Genomic DNA, 22,500 nt, shown 5'->3' with positions numbered 1-22,500 from the left:
TCTTTATTTAATTTCATCGGTTCCCTGTGGAGATCACTGGCCCCGAAACTGATCAGAATTCCCTCCACTGCACGTTATGACACTGATTAACCCAAAGCTGTTGTTCCAATTGGAAACACTAATTTGTCATCAATTAGAAATTGTGGATTTGTTTGAAACTTTTTGCAAAGATCAGTGAGAAAATTACACATAAGACAGCACGTAAAAATTCCATTTAATAAAGAACCCTGCAATGTTTGGAAGGAAAAGAGAGGAAACGCGGTTTGGTTTTCAAAAGTTGAACACGAATTAAAAAGTGTGTAAAACGACCACGGCAGGACTCGAACCTGCAATCTTCTGATGGCATCAAAATTTACACCAAAGTCAGACGCCTTATCCATTAGGCCACGCGGCCACATAAGTGTAAAATAAACAAATCCTAATAATGAGTGATTAAACTCCGTCATTGTGTTCATTTCAATAACAACAGAGAATGCTGGAAACACTCAGCAGGTCAGGCGGCATCGAGTGAGGGAGAAACAGAGTTAACTTTTCAGGTCGAACCCTTCGTCAGAACTGGAAAAGGTTAGGGAAGAGGGATTTTAAACAGGGGTGGGTGGAGGCGAGGTAAGAACAAGGGGAATGTCTGTGATAGAATGAAGGCAGGAGAGATTGACTTACAAAAGGGATGATGGTGCAAGATAAAAGGAGAGATAATAGGACAAGTTAACGATCAAAAGATGGCTCAAGATGAGGTGTGAATGATTATGGCAGAAACATTAACAACTGTCATGTGAGGAAACATGAGAACCAATTAAAAAAAATAAAAGAAATACAGGGGCCAATTTATAGTCTGAAATTGTTGAACTCGATATTAAGTCCAGAAGGCTGTAAAGTGCCTATTGGAAGGTGAGGTGCTGTTCCTCGAGATTACGTAGAGTTTCATTGGAACAGTGTAACAGGCCAAGGAAGGAGAGATCAGAGAGGGAGTGGAGCAGATAATTATAGTGACAGGCGACCGGAAGCTCGGGGTCACACTTGCCGACTGTTCTGCAAAGCGGGCACCCAATCTGCATTTGGTGTCACAATGTAGATTCAGCGAATACAGTATACTAAATTGTAAGAAGTACAAGTAATCACTGATTCACCTGGAAGGAGTGTTTGGTGCCCTGGGCGATGGGAAGGAAGGAGGTAAAAGGGCAGGTGTTGCATCTCCTGCACTTGCATGGGATGGTGCCGGGCGAAGGAGAAGGGGTGTTGGGGTGATAGAGGAGTGGACCAGGGTGTCATGGAGAGAGCGGTCCCTTCTAAATGCTGAAAGGGGGAAGGGGAAGATGTGTTTGGTGGTGGGATCATGCTGGAGGTGGTGGAAATGGCGCAGGATGATTCGTTGAATGTGGAGGCGGGTGGGGTGATAGGTGAGGACAAGGGGGGAACCCTATCATGTTTCTGGGAGTGAGCAGAAGGGGTGAGAGCAGTAGTGCGGGAAATGGAATGGACTCGGTCGAGTGTCATGTCAACCATGGTAGAGGGGGATCCTCAGTTGAGGAAAATGGAAGACATACCGGTATGGAAGGTGGCATCATCAGAACAGATGCAATGGAGACAGAGAAACTGGGAGAAAGGAATAGAATGGAATGGATAAATCCCCAGGGACTGATAATCTACATCCTAGTGTGCTTAAGGAAGTGGCCCTAGAAATAGTAGATGCATTGCTGGTCATCTTCCAAAATTCGATAGACTCTGGAACAGTTCCCATGGATTGGAGGGTAGCTAATGTTACCCCACTATTCAAAAAAGGTGGTAGAGAGAAAACGGGGAATTATAGATCGGTAAGCCTGACATCGGTAGTGGGGAAAATGCTATGTGCATGTGATGTTTTTGGACTTTCAGAAGGCTTTCGATAAGGTCCCGCATAACAGATTAGCGTGTAAAGTTAAGGCACATGGGATTGGGTGCAAGGTACTGACTTGGATATATAACTGGTTGGCAGGCAGGAAGCAAACAGTTGGAATAAATGGGTCTTTTTCCAAGTGGCAGGCAGTGACGAGTGGGGTACCGCAGGGATCGGTGCTAGGACCCCAGTTATTCACAATATATATTAATGATCTAGACGAGGGAACTTGATGTAACATCTCCAAGTTTGCAGATGACACAAAGCTGGGTGGGCATGTGAGGAGGATGCCGAGAAACTCCAGTATGACTTCGACAGGTTGGGTAATTGGGAAGAAGCATGTCCGATGCAGTATAATGTGGATAAAGGCGAGGTTGTCCACTTTGGTGGCAAAAACAGGAAGGCAGATTATTATCTGAACATCAATAGATTGGGAGAAGGTGAAGTGCAACTAGACCTGGTTGTCCTTGTGCACCAGTCGCTGAAGGTAAGCATGCAGGTGCAGCAGGCGGTTAAGAAGGCAAATAGTATGTTGGCCTTCGTAGCGAGAGGGTTCGTGTACAGGAACAAGGATGTCTTGCTGCATTTGTACAGGGCCTTGGTGAGACCACATCTTGAGCATTGTGTGCAGTTTTGGTCACCTTATCTGAGGAAGGATGATCTTGCCATGGAGTGAGAGCAGTGAAGATTCACCAGACTGATACCTGGGATGGCAGGAATGATGTATGAGGAGAGATTGGGTCGATTGGTCTTATACTCGCTGGAGTTTAGAAGAATGAGAGGTGATCTCATTGATACTTATACAATACTAACAGGACTAGACAGACTAGATGCAGTAAGGATGTTCCCGATGGCCGGTGATTCCAGAGCCAGGGATCACAGTCTAAGGATAAGGGGTAAGCCATTTAGGACAGAGATGAGGAGGAATTTCTTCATCCAGAGAGTGGTGAACCTCTGGAAATCTCTACCACAGGAGACAGTGGAGGCAAATTCATTAAATATATTCAAGAAGGAGTTAGATATATTTCTTAAGTAAAAGGGACCAAGGTATATGGGGAGAAGGCAGGGACAGGGTACTGAATTTGGATGATCAGCCATGATCTCATTGAATGTTGGAGCAGGCTCGAGGGGCCGAATGGCCGACTCCTGCTCCTATCTTCTATGTCTCTATGTTTCTATGTTTCTATGAGTCCTTACAGCAAGCGCGGTGGGAGGAAGTGTGGTCCAGGTAGCAGTGGGAGTCAGTGGGCATATAATGGATGTTGGTCGATAGCCTATCCGCAGAAATGGAGACAGAGAAGTCGAGGAAGGGAAGGGAAGAGTCGGATATGGACCATGTGAAGGTGAGGGAAGGGTGGAATTTGGAAGCAAAATGAAAGAAATTATCTTGTTCAGGGCGAGTGCAGGAAACAGCACCAATACAGTCATCGATGTACCGGAAAAAGAGGGACCTGAGTAGGACTGGAACAAATAATGTTCCACTTATCCCACAAAAAGGCAGGCATAGCTAGTTCCCATGCAGGTACCCATAGCAACACCTTTAATTTGGAGGAAGTGACTGGAATCAAATGAGAATTTGTACAATGTGAGAACAAGTTCAGTCAGGCGGACGAGGGCGGTGGTGGATGGGGACTGGTGAGGCCTCTGTTCAAGGAAGAAGTGGAGCCGCTTAAGGCCGTCCTGGTGGTGGATGGAGGTGTAGAGGGAATGGACATCCAGAGTGAAAAGGAGACATTTGGGGCCAGGAAACTGTAAACTGTTAAAATACGGAGGGTGTTGGAAAAGTCGCACATGTAGGTGGGAAGGGACTGGACAAGTCGAGAAAAAACAGAGTGAAGATAGGAAGAAATCAGTTCTGTGGAGCAAGAACAGGGTGCAACAATTGGTCAACCAGGGCAGTCCTGTTTGTGGATCTTGGGAAGGATGCAGAAGTGGGCAGTGCGGTGTTGAGGAACTGAGAGGTTGGCGGCCATGGGGGGAAGATCTCCAGAGGAGATGAGGTCAGTGACAGTCTTGGAAACAATTGCTTGATGTTCAGTAGTGGGGTCATGGTCCAGGGGGAGGTGGGAGGAGCTGTCAGAGAGTTGCCGTTCAGCCTCCAAACAACAACAGCACCACCTTTGTCAGCAGGTTTAATGACAATGTTAGGATTGGATCGGAGAGAACTGAGTGTGGCAAGTTCAGTGGGAGTTAGGTTGGAGTGGGTGAGGGGAGCAGGGAACTGGAGATGGCCGATGTCATTTCAGTCTCATTCTTTGCACTCCAAACCAACAGAGAGAGTACACAATGGTAATGCAGTAGATGTAATTTATCTGGATTTTCAGAAGGCCTTCGATAATGTACCCCATAATAGACTGATGAACAAGGTCAGAGAATTCAGAGTCAGGCGAGAAGTAGCGGACTGGAATGCTGGCTGGTTTAAGGAGAGAAGGCAGATAGTCCGACTACCGGGTAGTTTATTCACAGTGGCAGAAGGTGGGTAGTGGCGTTCCACAAGTATCAGAGCTGGAGCCACTGCTGTTCGCAATTTATATTAACGATTTAGACTTAGTAATCAGAACCACAATTTATAAATTTGCAGATGACACCAAATTGGGGGGGATAGTCAATACTGAGGAGGACTGCAACAAGTTACAGGCGGACATTAATAAACTTGCAGAATGGGCATAGCATTGGCAAATGAATTTGAACACAAATAAGTGTGACGTATTTCATTATGTTAGGAAGAATAGGGAGGTCACTTATTTCTTGGCGGGTGCGAGTCTAGTTGGGGTAGAGGAACAAAGGGATCTCGGAGTACAAATACACAAATCACTGAAAGTTGTTACACAGGTTAACAAGGCCATATATAAAGCAAACCAAGCACTACGGTTTATTTCCAGAGGGATACAATTGAAAAGTAGGGAAATTATGCTAAACCAGTAACAAACCTTGGTTAGACCAAGACTGCAGAGAAGATTTACAAGGAAGATACCAGAAATGCGAAGGTTTACATATCAGGAAAGGATTAACAGGCTGGGTCCCTTTTCTCTTGAAAAAAGAAGGCTGAGAAGTGAGCTAATCGAGATCTTTAAAATTATGAAAGGTTTTTACAGAGTGAATATAGAGAGAATGTTTCCACTTGTGGGGAAGAGCATAACTAGAGGCCATCAATGTAATATAGTCAGCAAGAAATCCAATCGGGAATTCAGCAGAAACTTCTTTACCCAGAGAGTGGTGAGAATGTGGAACTCGCTACCACAGGGAGTGGTTGAAGCGAATAGTTTAGATGCATTTAAGGGGAGGCTAGGTTCGCAAATGAGGGAGAAGTGAATAGAGGGTTATGCTGATAGATTTAGATGAGGAAAGTCGGGAGGAGGGTCGAGTGAAGCATTAACGGCGGCATGGACTGGTTGGACCGAACGGTCTGTTTCTGGCGGTATGTTAATAATGAGTGATTAAACCCCGGGATTGTATTTATTTCAGTTCTATTCTTTGCACTCCAAACCAAACAGCAGCTGTGAACCGTTCACTGATTGAAATACGAGAAATCCGGATGGATCTGGAATTGTTCATTTAATGTTGGAAACGCTCCGCAGGTCAGAACTCAGGATTTCCAGCTTTGCTTCAAAGTATTGCAGGTCCCGTGTGAGTTTCCATCCAAACTTTTCAACAAATAACAAAATCAAGAAACTACCCTCTCTACCAAAAATCAAATGGCCCGTACGGGGATCAAATCCACAACCTTGGCGTTATTAACCCCATGCTCTAACCAACTGAGCTAACCGACCATTGGGTTTTGCTTATGTGTATAAGCTTATATTTTTGAGACCCTAGCTGACAATTTCCTGCATTAATCTGTCAGCATACATCTGCAGTTGTCAATCATACACTATCCGATCAGCAAACACTGTACATATGTCACTGTGTGCCACACATGACAACAGCCAACATAAGTGCCAGGCAATGGCCAGCTCCAACAAGCGAAAGTCTAACCACCGCCCCTTCACATTCAACAGCATGACCATCACCGAATCCGCCACCACCATTACCAACAAAAATTTGCATTTATATAGCACCTTTAACGTAGTAAAACGTCATAAGGCGCTGCACAGGAGTATTTTCAGACAAAACATTTCACAACAATCCACATAAGGAGAAATTAGGGCAGGTGACCAAAAGCTTGGTCAAAGAGATAGGTTATAAGGAGCGTCTTAAAGGAGGAAAGAGAGGTGGACAGGTTTAGGCAGGGAATTCCAAAGCTTCGGGCAACAGAAAGGTTGAGCGATTATAAACAGGGATGCTCAAGAGGGCAGAATTAGAGGAGCGCAGATATCTCAGAAGGTTGTGGGGCTGAAGGAGATTACAGAGATAGGGAGGGGCGAGGCCATGGAGGAATAGAAAAGCAAAATATTATTAAAATGGAGAGAGACTACAGAATGCTGCGGTTAAGAGGGGTCTGGGTGTCCTCGTACATGAAACACAATAAGTTAGCATGCAGTAATTAAGTAGCCAAATGGAATGTTGGCCTTTATTGCAAGGGGCATGGAGTATAAAAGTAGGGAAGTCTTGTTACAATTGTACAGGTGAGGCCACGCCTAGAGTACTGCATACATTTTTGTTCTCCTTATTTAAGGAGGGATATACTTGCATTGGAGACAGTTCAGAGAAGGTTCTCTAGGTTGATTCCTGGGATTAAGGGATTGTCTTATGAAGAAAGGTTGAGCAGGTTGGGCCTATACTCATTGGAGGTTAGAAGAATGAGAGGTGATCTTATTGGAACATATAAGATTCTGAGGGGGCTTGACAGGGTAGATGCTGAGAGGGTGTTTTCCCTCATGGGGGAATCTAGAATCAGGTGGCATAGTTTCAGAATAAGGGTTTGTCCATTTAAGACGCAGATGAGGAGGAATTTCTTCTCTCAGAGGGTTGTGAAACTTTGGAATTATCTACCCCAGAGAGCTGTGGAGCCTGAATCATTGATTATATTCAAGGCTGAGATAGACAGATTGTTGAACTATCGGAGAGTCAAGGGTTAAGGGGGAACAGGCAGAAAAGTGGAGTTAAGGCCAAGATCAGATCAGCCATGACCTTATTGAATGGTGGAGCAGGCTCGAGGGGCCAAATGACCTACTCCTGCTCCTATTTCTTATGTTCTTATGTTCTTATAAGGGCAGCAGGTGCATGGGAACACCATCACCTCCAAGTTCCCCTCCAAGTTACACACCATCCAGACGTGAAATTATATCACCTAACTTCATCGTCACTAGGTCAAAATCCTGGAAATCCCTCCCTAACAGTACTATTGGAGTACCTTCACCAGATTGACTGCAGTGGGTCAAGAGGGCTTCTGGCTACCACCTTCTCAAGGGCAATTAGGGATTGCCAATTAATGCTGGCCTTGCCAGCGATGCCCAAGTCCTAGGAATAAATTAAATTAAATTAAAATAGTCACGACTGCATGATGCAGGATTGCAGAGCGTTGATCTGATCCGTTGGTTGTTGGATCGCTTAGCTCTGTCTACACATGCTGTTTCCATAGCTTAGCATGTGTGTAGTCCTGTGTTGTCGCTTCATGAGGTTGGCACCTCATTTTAGGTACGCCTGGTGCTGCTCCTGAAATGCTCTTCTGCACACCTCATTGAACCAGGGTTGGTCCTGCATCTTGATGCTAAAAGTAAAGTGAGGGATATGCCGGTCCATAAGGTTACAGATTGTGGTGGTATACAATTCCAAAACTGAGGCCTCCTCTGCCCTCTTGGGTGGACATATAAGATCCCATGGCACTATTGCAATAAGAGCATGGTGTGGTGAGGTTTAGCCCGTTGTCCTGTAGCCAATATTTATCCGCAAATCACCATCACTAAAACAGGTTATCCTCGATTATCACATTGTGGGAGCTTGCTGTGCACAAATTGGGTGCTGCTGTTTTTCCTACATTACAACAGTGACTACAACTTCATTGGCTGTAAAGTGCAGTGAGACGTCCTGAGGTGAAAGGCGCTGTAGAAATCCGAGTCTTTCTTTTACAGCCTTCGAAGTCAACTGACAAAAACCAAAAATCAACATAAATTGAATTTAACAGCAAAAGGCGCGAAGTCAGGCCGGTTAGCTCAGTAGGTTAGAGCGTGGTGTTATTAACGCAAAGGTCACGGGTTCGATTTCCACACAGGCCATTTACTTTTTGATGGTGTGGGTGGTTTCTTAATTTTGCTATTTGCTGAAAAGATTGGAGCTGAAATACTTAGTTCTGCAGAGAGCTCAAGGAACTGGAAGGTTGACCCTGTATTTCTCTGTCCACAGATGTCACCTGAGCTGCAAACTCCTGCTAGTGACTGCGTGGCCGAATGGATAAGGCGTCTGAGACAGGTCCATTCACAGACCCAGAAAGATCAATTCAAAGACAGAGACAACACTTATCAGAGACCCAGACAGCTTCATTCACAAACGCAAACTGCTCCATTCACAGATTCAGAAAGGTCAATTCACAGACTCAGACTGTTCCATTCACAGACGCAGACAGCTCCATTCACAGACCCAGGCATCTCAATTCAAAGACACAGACAGCTAATTACACAGACCCAGACAGCTCCATTCACGGACCCAGACAGCTCCACTCACATACCCAGAGAGCACCACATAGAGACCCAAGCAGTACATTTCACAGACTCTGACAGGTTTTATTACACTCCCAGAAATCTCAATTCAAAGACGCAGACAACTCTTTTCACAGACCCAGACAGTCCCATTCACAAACACAGACGGCTCCATTCACAGACTCAGAAAGGTCAACTCACAGACCCAGACAGCTCCATTCACAGATTCAGAAAGTTAATTTCATAGATCTAGACAGATCCATTCGCAGACTCAGACAGCTCATTTCACACGCCCAGATATACCCTTTCACAGACTCAGACAGCTCGATTTACAGACCCAGACAGATCCATTCACAGACCCAGAAAACGCATTTCCCAGACCCAGACAGCACCATTCAAAGACTCAGAGAGCACCATTCACAGACCCAGGCAACTAATTTCACAGATTCAGTCATTTCCATCCGCAGATTAAGGCAGCACCATTCAGAGACCCAGACAGCTAATTTCACAGATTAAGGCTGCTCCATTCACAGTGCCAGCGTTCTCAATTCAAAGACCCAGGCAGCTCATTTCGCAGACCCAGTCATCTCCATTCACGGACTCAGACAGCTCCATTCACATACCCAGACAGCACCATATAGAGACCCAAATAAATCATTTCACAGACTCACACATGTCCATTCACAGACCTAGAATGCTCAATTCAAAGTCACAGATAGCACTTTTCACAGACCCAGACAGCTCCATTCACAAACACACACTGCTCCATTCACAGATTCAGAAAGTTCAATTCACAGACAGACAGCTCCATTCACAGAGTCTGAAAGCTAATTTCAAAGACCTAGACAGCTCCATTCACAGATTCAGTCAGCTCATTTCACAGACCCAGACATCTCCATTCACAGACACAGACAGCTCCATTCACAGACACAGACAGGTCCATTCAGAGACCCGGACAACACATTTCACAGACCCAGAGAGCTCCATTCAACGAATCAGACAGCACCATGCCCAGACACAGGCAGCTCCATTCACAGACCAAGACAGCTAATTTCACAGACACAGATAGCTCATTTCTCAGACCCAGAAATCTCCATTCACGGACCCATACAGCTCCATTCACATACGCAGACAGCACCATATGCAGATACAAACAACTAATTTCACAGCCTCAGACAGGCCCATTGAAATACCCTCAAATCACAATTCGAAGACCCAGACAACTTTTTTACGCAGAACCAGACAGCTTCATTCACAAACACAGACAGCTCCATTCACAGACTCAGAAAGCTCCATTCACAGATCCAGAAAGCTCCGTTCACAGACACAGACAGCTCCATTCACAGATTCAGAAAGCTACATACACAGATCCAGACAGCTCCATTCACAGATCCACACAGCACATTTCACATACCCAAACAGCTCCATTCACAGCATCATACAGCTCCATTCACAAATTCACAAACCTCTTTTCAGAGACCCAGACAGCTCCATTTACATGCTCACATAGCTTATTTCACAGACCCAGAGAGCTCCATTCACAGATTTAGACAGCTCCATTCACAGACCCAAAGAGCTCCAATCACAGACTCAGAAAGCTCAATTCACAGAACCAGACAGCTCCATTCACAGACCCAAACAGCTTATATCACAGACACATTCAACTCCATTCAAAGACCCAGTCATCTCCATTCAATGACCCAGACAGCTCATTTCATAGACCCAGACAGCTCCATTCAAGGACCCAGAGAGCTCCATTCACATAACCAGACAGCCCCATATAGGGACCTAAACAATTCATTTCACAGACTCTGACAGGTCCATTCAGGGACCCAGAAATCTCAATTCAAATACCTAGCCAAATTTTTCACAGACCCAGACAGCTCCATTCACAAACACAGACTGCTCCATTCACAGACCAAGAAAACTCCTTTCAAAGATCCGGAAAGCTCCATTCACAGACAAAGACAGCTCCATTCGCAGACTCAGAAAGCTCAATCCACTGGCTCAGACAGCTTCAATCACAGATTCAGATAGCTCATTTCACAGACCCAGATATTTCCATTCACAGACTCAGACAGCTCCAGTCAGAAACTCAGACAGGTCAATTCAGTGACCCAGACAACACATTTCACAGATTCAGAAAGCTCCATTCGCAGACCAAGACAGCACCATTCAAAGACCGAGACAGCTCCATTCAAAGAACCAGTCGGCTAATTTCACAGACTCAGACAGCACCATTCACATTCCCAGACTTCGCAATTCAAAGACCCAGACAGCTGATTTCACAGACCCAGACATCTCCATTCACGGCCTCAGAAAGCTCCATTCACAGACTCAGAAAACTCCATTCACAGACACAGACAGCTCCATTCACATATACAGAAAGCTCCATTCAAAGTTCAAGACAGACCATTCACACAACCAGACAACACATTTCACAGACCCAGACAGCTCTATTGAAAGCCTCATACAGCGCCATTTACAGACCCAGACAGCACCATACACAGACTCATAAAGCTAATTTCACAGACCCAGACAGCACCAGACACAGACTCAGAAAGCATCATTCAAAGATCCAAACAGCTCCATTCACAGATCCAGACATCGCAATTTACAGATTAAGACAGCTCATTCAATGACTGAGACAGCTCCATTCACAGAACAAGACAGCTCCATTCAAAGACACAGACAGCTCCATTCAAATACCCAGACAGCTAAATTCACAGAGCCAGACAGCTTCATTCACAGGCACAGACAGCTTAATTCACAGACTCAGAAAACTCCATTCACAGACTCAGACAGCTCCATTCACAGACCAAGCCAGCTCCATTTGTCAGAGCCAGACAGCTCCATTCACAGGTACAGACAAATCATTTCACAGACCCAACAGCTCCATTCACAGACCCAGACAGCTCCATTCACAGACCCAGACAACTAATTTCACAGTCTCAGGCAGCTCCATTCACAGACGCAGACAATACCATTCACAGGCGCAGACAACTTAATTCACAGACAGAGACAGCACCATACACAGACACAGAGAGCACATTTTACAGATCCAGACAGCTCCAGTCAGAGTCCCAGACAGCTGCATTAAAATCCAAGACAGCTCCATTCACAGTCGCAGACAGCTCCAATCACAAACCAGACAGCTTCATTCACAGAAACCGAAAGCTGATTTCACAGACTTAGAAAGCACCATTAACAGACTCAGAAAACTAATTTAACTGACTCAGGAAGCTCAATTCACAAACTCAGACAAGTCCATTCACAGACCAGAAAGCTCCATTTACACATCCAGACAACTTATTTCACAGACTCCGACAGCTCCATTCACAGACCCATACATCTCAATTCAAAGGCCCAGACAGATCATTTCTCAGACACAGACTGCTCAATTCACAGACAGAGAGCTCCATGCACAGACTCAGAATGCTCCATTCACATATCCAGACAGTTCCATTATCAGGCTCAGACAGCTCCATTCAAAGACTCAGAAATCTAATTTCACAAACTCAGCAAGCTCAATTCACAGATTCAGAGAGCTCCATTCACAGACCCAGACATCTCCATTCACGGACCCAGACAGCACCATTCACATACCCAGACAGCACCATATAGAGATCTAAATATTTCATTTCACAGTCTCAGACAGGTCCATTCACAGACCCAGAAAGATCAATTCAAAGACAGAGACAACACTTATCAGAGACCCAGACAGTTCCATTCACAAACGCAAACTGCTCCATTCACAGATTCAGAAAGTTCAATTCACAGACTCAGACTGTTCCATTCACAGACGCAGACAGCTCACTTCACAGACCCAGACATCTATATTCACAGACCCAGACAGCACCATTCACAGACCCAGAGAGCTCCATTCACAGACACAGACAGCTCCATTCACACAGGCATCGCTATTCAAATACACAGACAGCTCCTTTCATAGCCTCAGGCAGCTCCATTCATAGACGCAGACAGCTCCATTCATAGACCCAGACAGCTCCATTCACAGACCCAGACAGCTCCATTCACACAGGCACCTCTATTCAAATACACAGACAGCTCCATTCATAGACACAGACAGCTCCATTCACAGATCCATACAGCTAATTTCACAGACACAGACAGCTCCATTCACACAGGCATCTCTATTCAAATACACAGACAACTGATTTCACAGACCCTGATAGCTACATTCACAGACCCAGACAGCTCTATTCACATACCCAGACAGCACCATGCACAGCCCAGAACAACACATTTCACAGATCCAGACATCTCATATCACAGACACAGACAGCTCCATTCACAGCCTCAGACAGTTCCATTCAGAGATTCACAAACCTTCTTTCATAGACCCAGACAGCTCCATTCACAGACTCACAAAGCCCATTTAAAAGACCCAGACAGCTCCATTCAGAGATTCAGACAGCTCCATTCAAAGACCCAGACATCTCCATTCAGAGACTCAGAAAGCTCAATTCACAGGCACAGACAGCTCCATTCAAGGATTCAGAAATCTCATTTCATGCACCAAATATCTCAATTCACAGACTCATACAATTCGTTTCACAGACCCAGACATCTACATTCACAGACTTAGACAGCTCCATTCACAGACCCAGACAGGTCCATTCAGAGATCCAGACAACTCATTTCCCAGATTCAGACATTTCCATTCACAGACACAGGCAGCTCCATTCAGAGACTCAGACAGCTCATCAAACAGACACAGACAGCTCAATTCACGGACCCAGACAGCTCCATTCACATACCCAGACAGCACAATATGGAGACACAAACAATTCAATTCACAGACACAAAGAGGTCCATTCACAGTCCGAGAAATCTAGATTCAAATACCCAGACAACACCTTTCACAGACACAGACAGCTCCATTCATAAACACAGACAGCTCCATTCACAGACTCAGAAAGTTCAATTCACAGATACAGACAGGTCGATTCCGAGACCCAGACAACTCATTTCATAGACCCAGACAGCTCCAGTCAGAGGCACAGACAGCTAATTCCACAGACAGAGACAGCTGGAATCACAGACACAGATATCTGATTGAAAGACCCATGCTGCTCATTTCACAGACCCAGACAGCTACATTCATGGACCCAGCCAGCTCCATTCACAGACACAGAGAGTTCCAGTCAGAGACCCAGACAGCTCATCTAACAGACCCAGACAGCTCCATTCACGGACCCAGACAGCTGTACTCACATGCCCAGACAGCACAATATGGAGACCCAAACAATTCAATTCACAGACTCAGAGAGGTCCATTCACAGTCCCAGAAAATTCGATTCAAATACCCAGACAACACCATTCACAGACACAGACAGCTCCATTCACAAACACAGACTTCTCCATTCACACCCTCAGAAAGGTCAATTCACAGACACAGACAGCTCGATTCACAGATTCCGAAAACTCATGTCATAGAGCTAGTCAGCTCTATTCACTGCGTCAGACAGCCCATTTCACAGACCCAGGCAGGTCTATTCAGACCCAGATTTCAATTCAAAGAAAAAAAAAACTCTTTTCACAGACACAAATGGATCCATTCACAGATTCAGAAAGCTCAATTCACAGACCCAGACAGCTACATTCACAGATACAGAAAGGCATTTCATAGAACTAGACAGCTCCATTCACAGGCTCAGAAAGCTCCATTCACAGACCCAGGCAGGTCCATTCAGAGAACCAGACAACCCATTTCACAGACCCATAGAGCTCCATTCAAAGACTCAGACAGCTCCATTCACAGACCCAGAGAGTTCCATTCACAGACACAGACTGCTAATTACACAGACACAGGCAGCTCGAATCACAGTCCCAGACATCTCAATTCAAAGACCCAGGCTGCTCATTTCACAGTCCCAGACAGCTTCATTCATGGACCAAGACAGCTCATTTCACAGACCAAGACAGCACCATATACAGACAAAAACAGCTCATTTCACAGATCCAGACAGCTCCATTCACAGTTCCAAACATCTCATTTCACAGACCCAGACAGCTCCATTCACAGACTTAGAAATCTCCATTCAGAGAACCAGACAGCAACATGCACAGAAGCAGAAAGCACATTTCACAGACACAGGCAGCTCCATTCACAGGCGTAGACTGCTCATTTCACAGACTTAAAAACCTCCATTCACAGAATCAGAAAGCTCATTTCACATTCTCAGACAACTCCATTCACAGCCTCAGACAGCTCTATTCACAGAGCCAGAGTGCTCCATTCTCAGACACAGACAGCACCCTACACAGACTCAGATAGCTCATTTCAAAGACGCAGGCAGCTCCATTCACAGTCTCAGAAAGCTAATTTCACAGAGCCAGACATCTCAATTCTCAGACTCAGACAGCTTCATTCACAGACCCAGACAGCACCATAAACAGAGTCAGAAACCTCATTTCACACACCCAGACAGCTGCAGTCACAGATTCAGAAAGGTCATTTCACAGACCCAGAAAACTCGATTCAAACACCCAGGCAGTTCCATTCACAGACCCAGACATGCTCCATTCACAATTACAGACAGCCCCATTCACAGACCCAGACATCACAATTCAAAGTTTTGCAGAACTAATTTCACAGACACAGACAGCTCCATTCACAGACACGGACAGCTCCATTCACAGAAACAGAAAGCTCCATTCTTAGATCCAGCCAGCTCCACTCACACACCCAGAAACCTAATTTCACAGACTCAGACAGATGCATTCACAGACCCAGTCATCTCAATTCAAAAGCACAGAGAGCTCATTTCACAAACCTAGACAAATCCTTTCACTGACTCAGAAAGCTCAATTCACAAACCCAGACAGCACCATTCACAGAGTCACAAACCTTACTTCACAGACCCAGACAGCACCATTCACAGAGTCACAAACCTCACTTCACAAACCCAGACAGCACCATTCACAGAGTCACAAACCTCACTTCACAAACCCAGACAGCTCCATTCACAGAGTCACAAACCTTACTTCACAGACCCAGACAGCACCATTCACAGAGTCACAAACCTCACTTCACAGACCCAGACAGCACCATTCACAGAGTCACAAACCTCACTTCACAGACCCAGACAGCACCATTCACAGAGTCACAAACCTCAATTCACAGACCCAGACAGCACCATTCACAGAGTCACAAACCTCACTTCACAGACCCAGACAGCACCATTCACAGAGTCACAAACCTCACTTCACAGACCCAGACAGCACCATTCACAGAGTCACAAACCTCACTTCACAGACCCAGACAGCACCATTCACAGAGTCACAAACCTCACTTCACAGACCCAGACAGCACCATTCACAGAGTCACAAACCTCACTTCACAGACCCAGACAGCTCCATTCACAGAGTCACAAACCTCACTTCACAGACCCAGACAGCACCATTCACAGATTCACAAACCTCACTTCACAGACCCAGGCAGCTCCATTCACAGATTAAGAAACAGCATTTCACAGATTCAAAGAGCCCCATTCACAGACTCAAAAAACTCATTACGCAGTCCCAGACAGCTCCATTCGCAGATTCAGAAAGCTCATTTCCTAGACCTAGACAGCTACATTCACAGACTCAGAGAGCTCCATTCACAGACCCAGACAGGTCCATTCACAGACAGAGGCAACTCATTTCACAGACCCAGACAGCTCCATTCAAGGATTCAGACAGATACATTCACAGACCTAGACAATGCATTTCACAGATTCAGACATCTCCATTCGCAGATCAAGACAACTCAATTCACAGACCCAGAGAGCTCCATTCATAGACCTAACAGATAATTTCTCAGACACAGGCATCTCCATTCACAGACCCAGAAAACTCAATTCAAAAAATCAGACAGCTCCATTCACAGACCCAGACAGGTCTATTCACAGACCCAGAAAACTCATTTCCCAGACCCAGACAGCTCCATTCAAAGACTCAGAGAGCACCATTCACAGACCCAGGCAACTAACTTCACAGATTCAGTCATTTCCATTCACAGACCAAGGCAGCACCATTCAGAGACCGAGACAGCTCCATTCAAAGACCCAGACAGCTAAATTCACAGACTAAGGCAGCTACATTCACAGTCCCAGCGATCTCAATTCAAAGACCCAGACAGCTCATTTCGCAGACCCAGATATCTCCATTCACGGACTCAGACAGCTCCATTCACATACCCAGACAGCACCATATAGAGACACAAACAAATCATTTTAAAGACTCACACAGTTCCATTCACAGACCCAGAAAGCTCATGTTAAAGACACAGATAGCACTTTTCACAGACCCAGACAGCTGCATTCACAAACACACACTACTCCATTCACAGATTTAGAAAGTTCAATTCACAGACACAGACAGCTCCATTCACATATTCAGAAAGCTAATTTCAAAGACCTAGACAGCACCATTTACAGATTCAGACAGCTCCTTTCAAAGACCCAGACACCTTCATTCACAGACACAGACTGCTCCATTCACAGACACAGACAGGCCCATTCAGAGACCCGGACAACACATTTCACAGACCCTGAGAGCACCATTCAAAGACTCAGACAGCACCATTCCCAGACCCAGGCAGCTCCATTCACAGACCGTGACAGCTAATTTCACAGACACAGACAGCTCCATTCACAGATCCAGAAATCTCCATTCACGGACCCAGACAGCTCCAATCACATACGCAGACAGCACCATATACAGACCCAAACAACAAAATCACAGACTCAGACAGGACCATTCACATACCCTCAAATCACAATTCAAAGACCCAGACAACTTTTTTCGCAGACCCAGACAGCTTCATTCACAAACACAGACTGCTCCATCACAGACTCAGACAGCTCCATTCACAGACTCAGAAAGCTACATACACAGATCCAGACAGTTCGATTCACAGATCCAGAAAACACATTTTACAGGCCCAGACAGCTCCATTCACAGCCTCATACAGCTCCATTCACAAATTCACAAACCTCATTTCAGAGACCCAGACAGCTCCATTCAAATGCGCACAAAGCTTATTTCACAGACTCAGAGAGCTCCATTCACAGACCCAGAGAGCTCCATTCACAGACCCAGAGAGCTCCATTCACAGATTCAGACAGCTCCATTCACAGACCCAGAGAGCTCCATTCACAGACCCAGAGAGCTCCATTCACAGACTCAGACAGCTCCATTCACAGACCCAGAGAGCTCCATTCACAGACCCAGAGAGCTCCATTCACAGATTCAGACAGCTCCATTCACAGATTCAGACAGCTCCATTCACAGACCCAGAGAGCTCCATTCACAGACCCAGAGAGCTCCATTCACAGACTCAGACAGCTCCATTCACAGACCCAGAGAGCTCCATTCACAGACCCAGAGAGCTCCATTCACAGATTCAGACAGCTCCATTCACAGACCCAGACAGCTCCATTCACAGACTCAGAGAGCTCCATTCACAGATTCAGACAGCTCCATTCACAGACCCAGAGAGCTCCATTCACAGACTCAGAAAGCTCAGTTCACAGACACAGACAGCTCCATTCACAGATTCAGACAGCTCCATTCACAGATTCAGACAGCTCCATTCACAGACCCAGAGAGCTCCATTCACAGATTCAGACAGCTCCATTCACAGACCCAGACATCTCAATTCAAAGACCCAGACAGCTCGTTTCAAAGACCCAGACAGCTCCATTCACGTACCCAGACAACTCCATTCACATACCCAGACAGCACCATATAGAGACCCAAACAATACATTTCACAGACTCTGACAGATGCTTTCACACTCCCAGAAATCTCAATTCAAAGACGCAAAAAAACTTTTCACAGACCCAGACAGTCCCATTCAAAAGCACAGACGGCTCCATCCACAGACTCAGAAAAGTCAACTGACAGACCCAGACAGCTCCATTCAAAGATTCAGAAAGTTAATTTGATAGACCTAGACAGACCCATTCGCAGAGTCAGAAATCTCATTTCACACGCCCAGACATCTCCTTTCACAGACTCAGACAGCTCGATTTACAGACCCAGACAGGTTCTTTCACAGGCCCAGAAAACTCATTTCTCAGACACAGACAGCTCCATTCAAAAACTTAGAGAGCACCATTCACAGACCCAGGCAACTAATTTCACAGATTCAGTCATTTCCATTCGCAGACCAAGGCAGCGCCATTCAGAGACCGAGACAGCTGCATTCAGAGACCCAGACAGCTAATTTCACAGACTAAGGCTGCTCCATTCACAGTCCCAGCGATCTCATTTCGCAGACCCAGACATCTCCATTCACGGACTCAGACAGCTCCATTCACATACCCAGACAGCACCATATAGAGACCCAAACAAATCATTACGCAGACTCACACAGGTCCATTCACAGACCCAGAAAGCTCAATTCAAAGATACAGATAGCACTTTTCACAGACCCAGACAGCTCCATTCACAAACACACACTGCTCCATTCACAGATTCAGAAAGTTCAATTCACAGACAGTCAGCTCCATTCACAGGCTCAGACAGAACCAATCACTGACTCAGAAAGCTCAATTCACTGATCCATACATCTCCTTTCACAGATCCAGACATCTCATATCACAGACGCAGACAGCTCCATTCACAGCCTCAGACAGTTCCATTCAGAGATTCACAAATCTTCTTTCATAGACCCAGACAGCTCCATTCACCGACTCACAAAGCCCATTTGAAAGACCCAGACAGCATCTTTCAGAGATTCAGGCAGCTCCATTCAAAGACCCAGACATCTCCATTCAGAGACTCAGAAAGCTCAATTCACAGACACAGACAGCTCCATTCAAGGATTCAGAAAATTCATTTCATACACCAAATATCTCAATTCACAGACTCATACAGTTCATTTCACAGACCCAGACATCTACATTCACAGACTTAGACAGCTCCATTCACAGACCCAGACAGCTAATTTCACAGACACAGAGAGCTCCATTCACACAAGCATCTCTATTCAAATACACAGACAACTCATTTCACAGACCCAGATAGCTACATTCACCGACCCAGAATGCTCTATTCACATACCCAGACAGCATCATGAACAGCCCCAAACAACACATTTCACAGATCAAGTCAGCTCCATTCACAGACTCAGACAGCTCCATTCAAACACTCAGACAGCTCCATTCACAGATCCAGGCAACTCACTTTACATAACCCTGACAACTACATTCCGAGACCAAGACAGCACGATATAAAGATTAGAAAGCTAACTTCACAGACCCAGGCAGTTCCATTCACAGACACAGACAGCTCCATTCAATGACTCAGACAGCTCCAGTCGCAGAACAAGACAGCTCCATTCATAGACCCAGGCAGCTCCATTCACAAACCACGACAAATAATTTCACATTCTTAGACAGCTCCATTCAGAGACCCAGGCATCTCAATTCAAAGACAGAGACAGCTCATTTCACAGACCCAGACAGCCACATTCACATAAACAGAGAGCTCCATTCACAGCCCCAGAAAGCACCATATACAGATCCAGACAACACATTTCACAGACACAGACAGCTGCATTCACAGGCCCGATATCTCAATACAAAGACCCAGGCATCTCATTTCACAGAAACAGACAGATCCATTCACAGACGCAGACAAATAATGTCACACACTCAGACAGCTCCATTCACACACCCAGGCATCTAAATTCAAAGACCCAGGCAGCTCATTTCAAAGATCAAGCCAGCCCCATTCACATACACAGACAGCTCCATTCACAGCCCCAGGCAGCACCATGTACAGATCCAGACAACTCATTTCACAGGATCAGACAACTCAATTCACAGACACAGACATCTCAATACAAGGACTCAGATAACTCATTTCACAGACACAGACATCTCCAATTACAGACACAGAAAGCTCCATTCACAGACTCAGAAAACTCCTTTCACAGACACAGACAGCTCCATTCACAGACGCAGAAAGCTCACTTCACAGACCCAGACATCTATATTCACAGACTCAGACAGCTCCTTTCATAGTCTCAGACAGCTCCATTCATAGACCCAGACAGCTCATTTCACAGACCCAGACAGCTCATTTCACAGACACAGAGAGCTCCATTCACACAGGCATCTCTATTCAAATACACAGACAGCTAATTTCACCGACCCAGAAAGCTCTATTCACATACCCAGACAGCACCATGAACAGCCCCAAACAACACATTTCACAGATCAAGTCAGCTCCATTCACAGACTCAGACAGATCCATTCACAGACTCAGAAAGCTCAATTCACTGATCCATACATCTGCTTTCACAGATCCAGACATCTCATATCACAGACCAAGACAGCTCCATTCACAGCCTCAGATAGCTCCATTCAGAAATACACAAACCTCATTTTATAGACCCAGACAGCTCCATTGACAGACTCACAAAGCCCATTTGAAAGACCTAGACAGCTCCATTCGGAGATTCAGACAGCTCCATTCACAGCCTCAGACAGTTCACTTCAGAGATTCACAAACCTTCTTTCATTGACACAGACAGCTCCATTCACAGACTCACAATGCCCATTTGAAAGACCCAGACAGCTCCATTCAGAGATTCAGGCAGCTCCATTCAGAGACCCAGACATCTCCATTCAGAGACTCAGAAAGCTCAATTCACAGACACAGACAGCTGCATTCAAGGATTCAGAAAACTCAGTTCATACACCAAATATCTCAATTCACAGACTCATTCAGTTCATTTCACAGACCCAGACATCTACATTCACAGACTTAGTCAGCTCCATTCACAGACCCAGAGAGCTAATTTCACAGACACAGAGAGCTCCATTCTCACAGGCATCTCTATTCAAGTACACAGACAACTCATTTCACAGAACCAGATACCTACATTCACCGACCCAGAAAGCTCTATTCACATACCCAGACAGCACTATGAACAGCCCCAAACAACACATTTCACAGATCAAGTCAGCTCCATTCACAGACTCAGACAGATGCATTCACAGACTCAGAAAGCTCAATTCACTGATCCATACATCTCCTTTCACAGATCCGGACATCTCATATCACAGACGCAGACAGCTCCATTCACAGCCTCAGGCAGCTCCATTCAGAGATTCACAAACCTCATTTCATAGACCCAGACAGCTCCATTCACAGACTCACAAAGCCTATTTAATGATCCAGACAGCTCCATTCAAAGATTCAGACAGCTCCATTCAAAGACCCAGACATCTCCATTCAGAGACTTAGAAAGCTCAATTCACAGACACGGACAGCTCCATTCAAGGATTCAGAAAACTCATTTCATACTCCAAATATCTCAATTCACAGACTCATACAGTTCATTTCACAGGCCCAGACATCTACATTCACAGACTTAGGCAGCACCATTCAAAGACCCAGACATCTCCATTCAGAGACTCAGACAGCTCCATTCACAGATTCAGACAGCGCCATACACAGACTCAGACAGGTCCATTCACAGAACCAGACAACGCATTTCACAGTCCCAGACAGTTCCATTCAAACACTCAGACAGCTCCATCCACAGATCCAGACAACTCATTTTACAAAACCTGACAACTACATTACGAGACCAAGACAGCACGATATACAGATTAGAAAGCTAACTTCACAGACCAAGGCAGTTCCATTCACAGACACAGACATCTCCAATCACAGACACAGACAGCTCCATTCAAAGTATCAGAAAGCTCCATTCACAGACTCAAAAAACTCCTTTCACAGACACAGACAGCTCCATTCACAGCCTCAGAAAGCTCCATTCACAGACTCAGAAAACTCCATTCACAGACACAGACAGCTCCATTCACATATACAGAAAGCTCCATTCAAAGTTCAAGACAGACCATTCACACAACCAGACAACACATTTCACAGACCCAGACAGCTCTATTGAAAGCCTCATACAGCGCCATTTACAGACCCAGACAGCACCATACACAGACTCATAAAGCTAATTTCACAGACCCAGACAGCACCAGACACAGACTCAGAAAGCATCATTCA

At 45.5% G+C, this 22,500-nt stretch overlaps 1 non-coding gene across 1 annotated transcript; it reads right to left on the bottom strand.

Annotated features, from left to right (window-relative positions):
- Positions 1-305: 305 nt before the first annotated feature.
- trnaq-uug (transfer RNA glutamine (anticodon UUG)) lies at positions 306-394 on the bottom strand. The gene is given in 2 exon segments: positions 306-341; positions 358-394. It is a non-coding gene; the product is annotated as a tRNA-Gln (tRNA).
- Positions 395-22,500: the final 22,106 nt, after the last annotated feature.

This window comes from Somniosus microcephalus, unplaced genomic scaffold, assembly GCF_052327205.1.
Source record: "Somniosus microcephalus isolate GS21.2 unplaced genomic scaffold, FLI_Smic_1.0 unresolved_chr8, whole genome shotgun sequence".
Lineage (NCBI taxonomy): Eukaryota > Metazoa > Chordata > Chondrichthyes > Squaliformes > Somniosidae > Somniosus > Somniosus microcephalus.
Note: the sequence above shows the minus strand (reverse complement) of the source record. Positions and strands in the feature narration are given on the sequence as shown.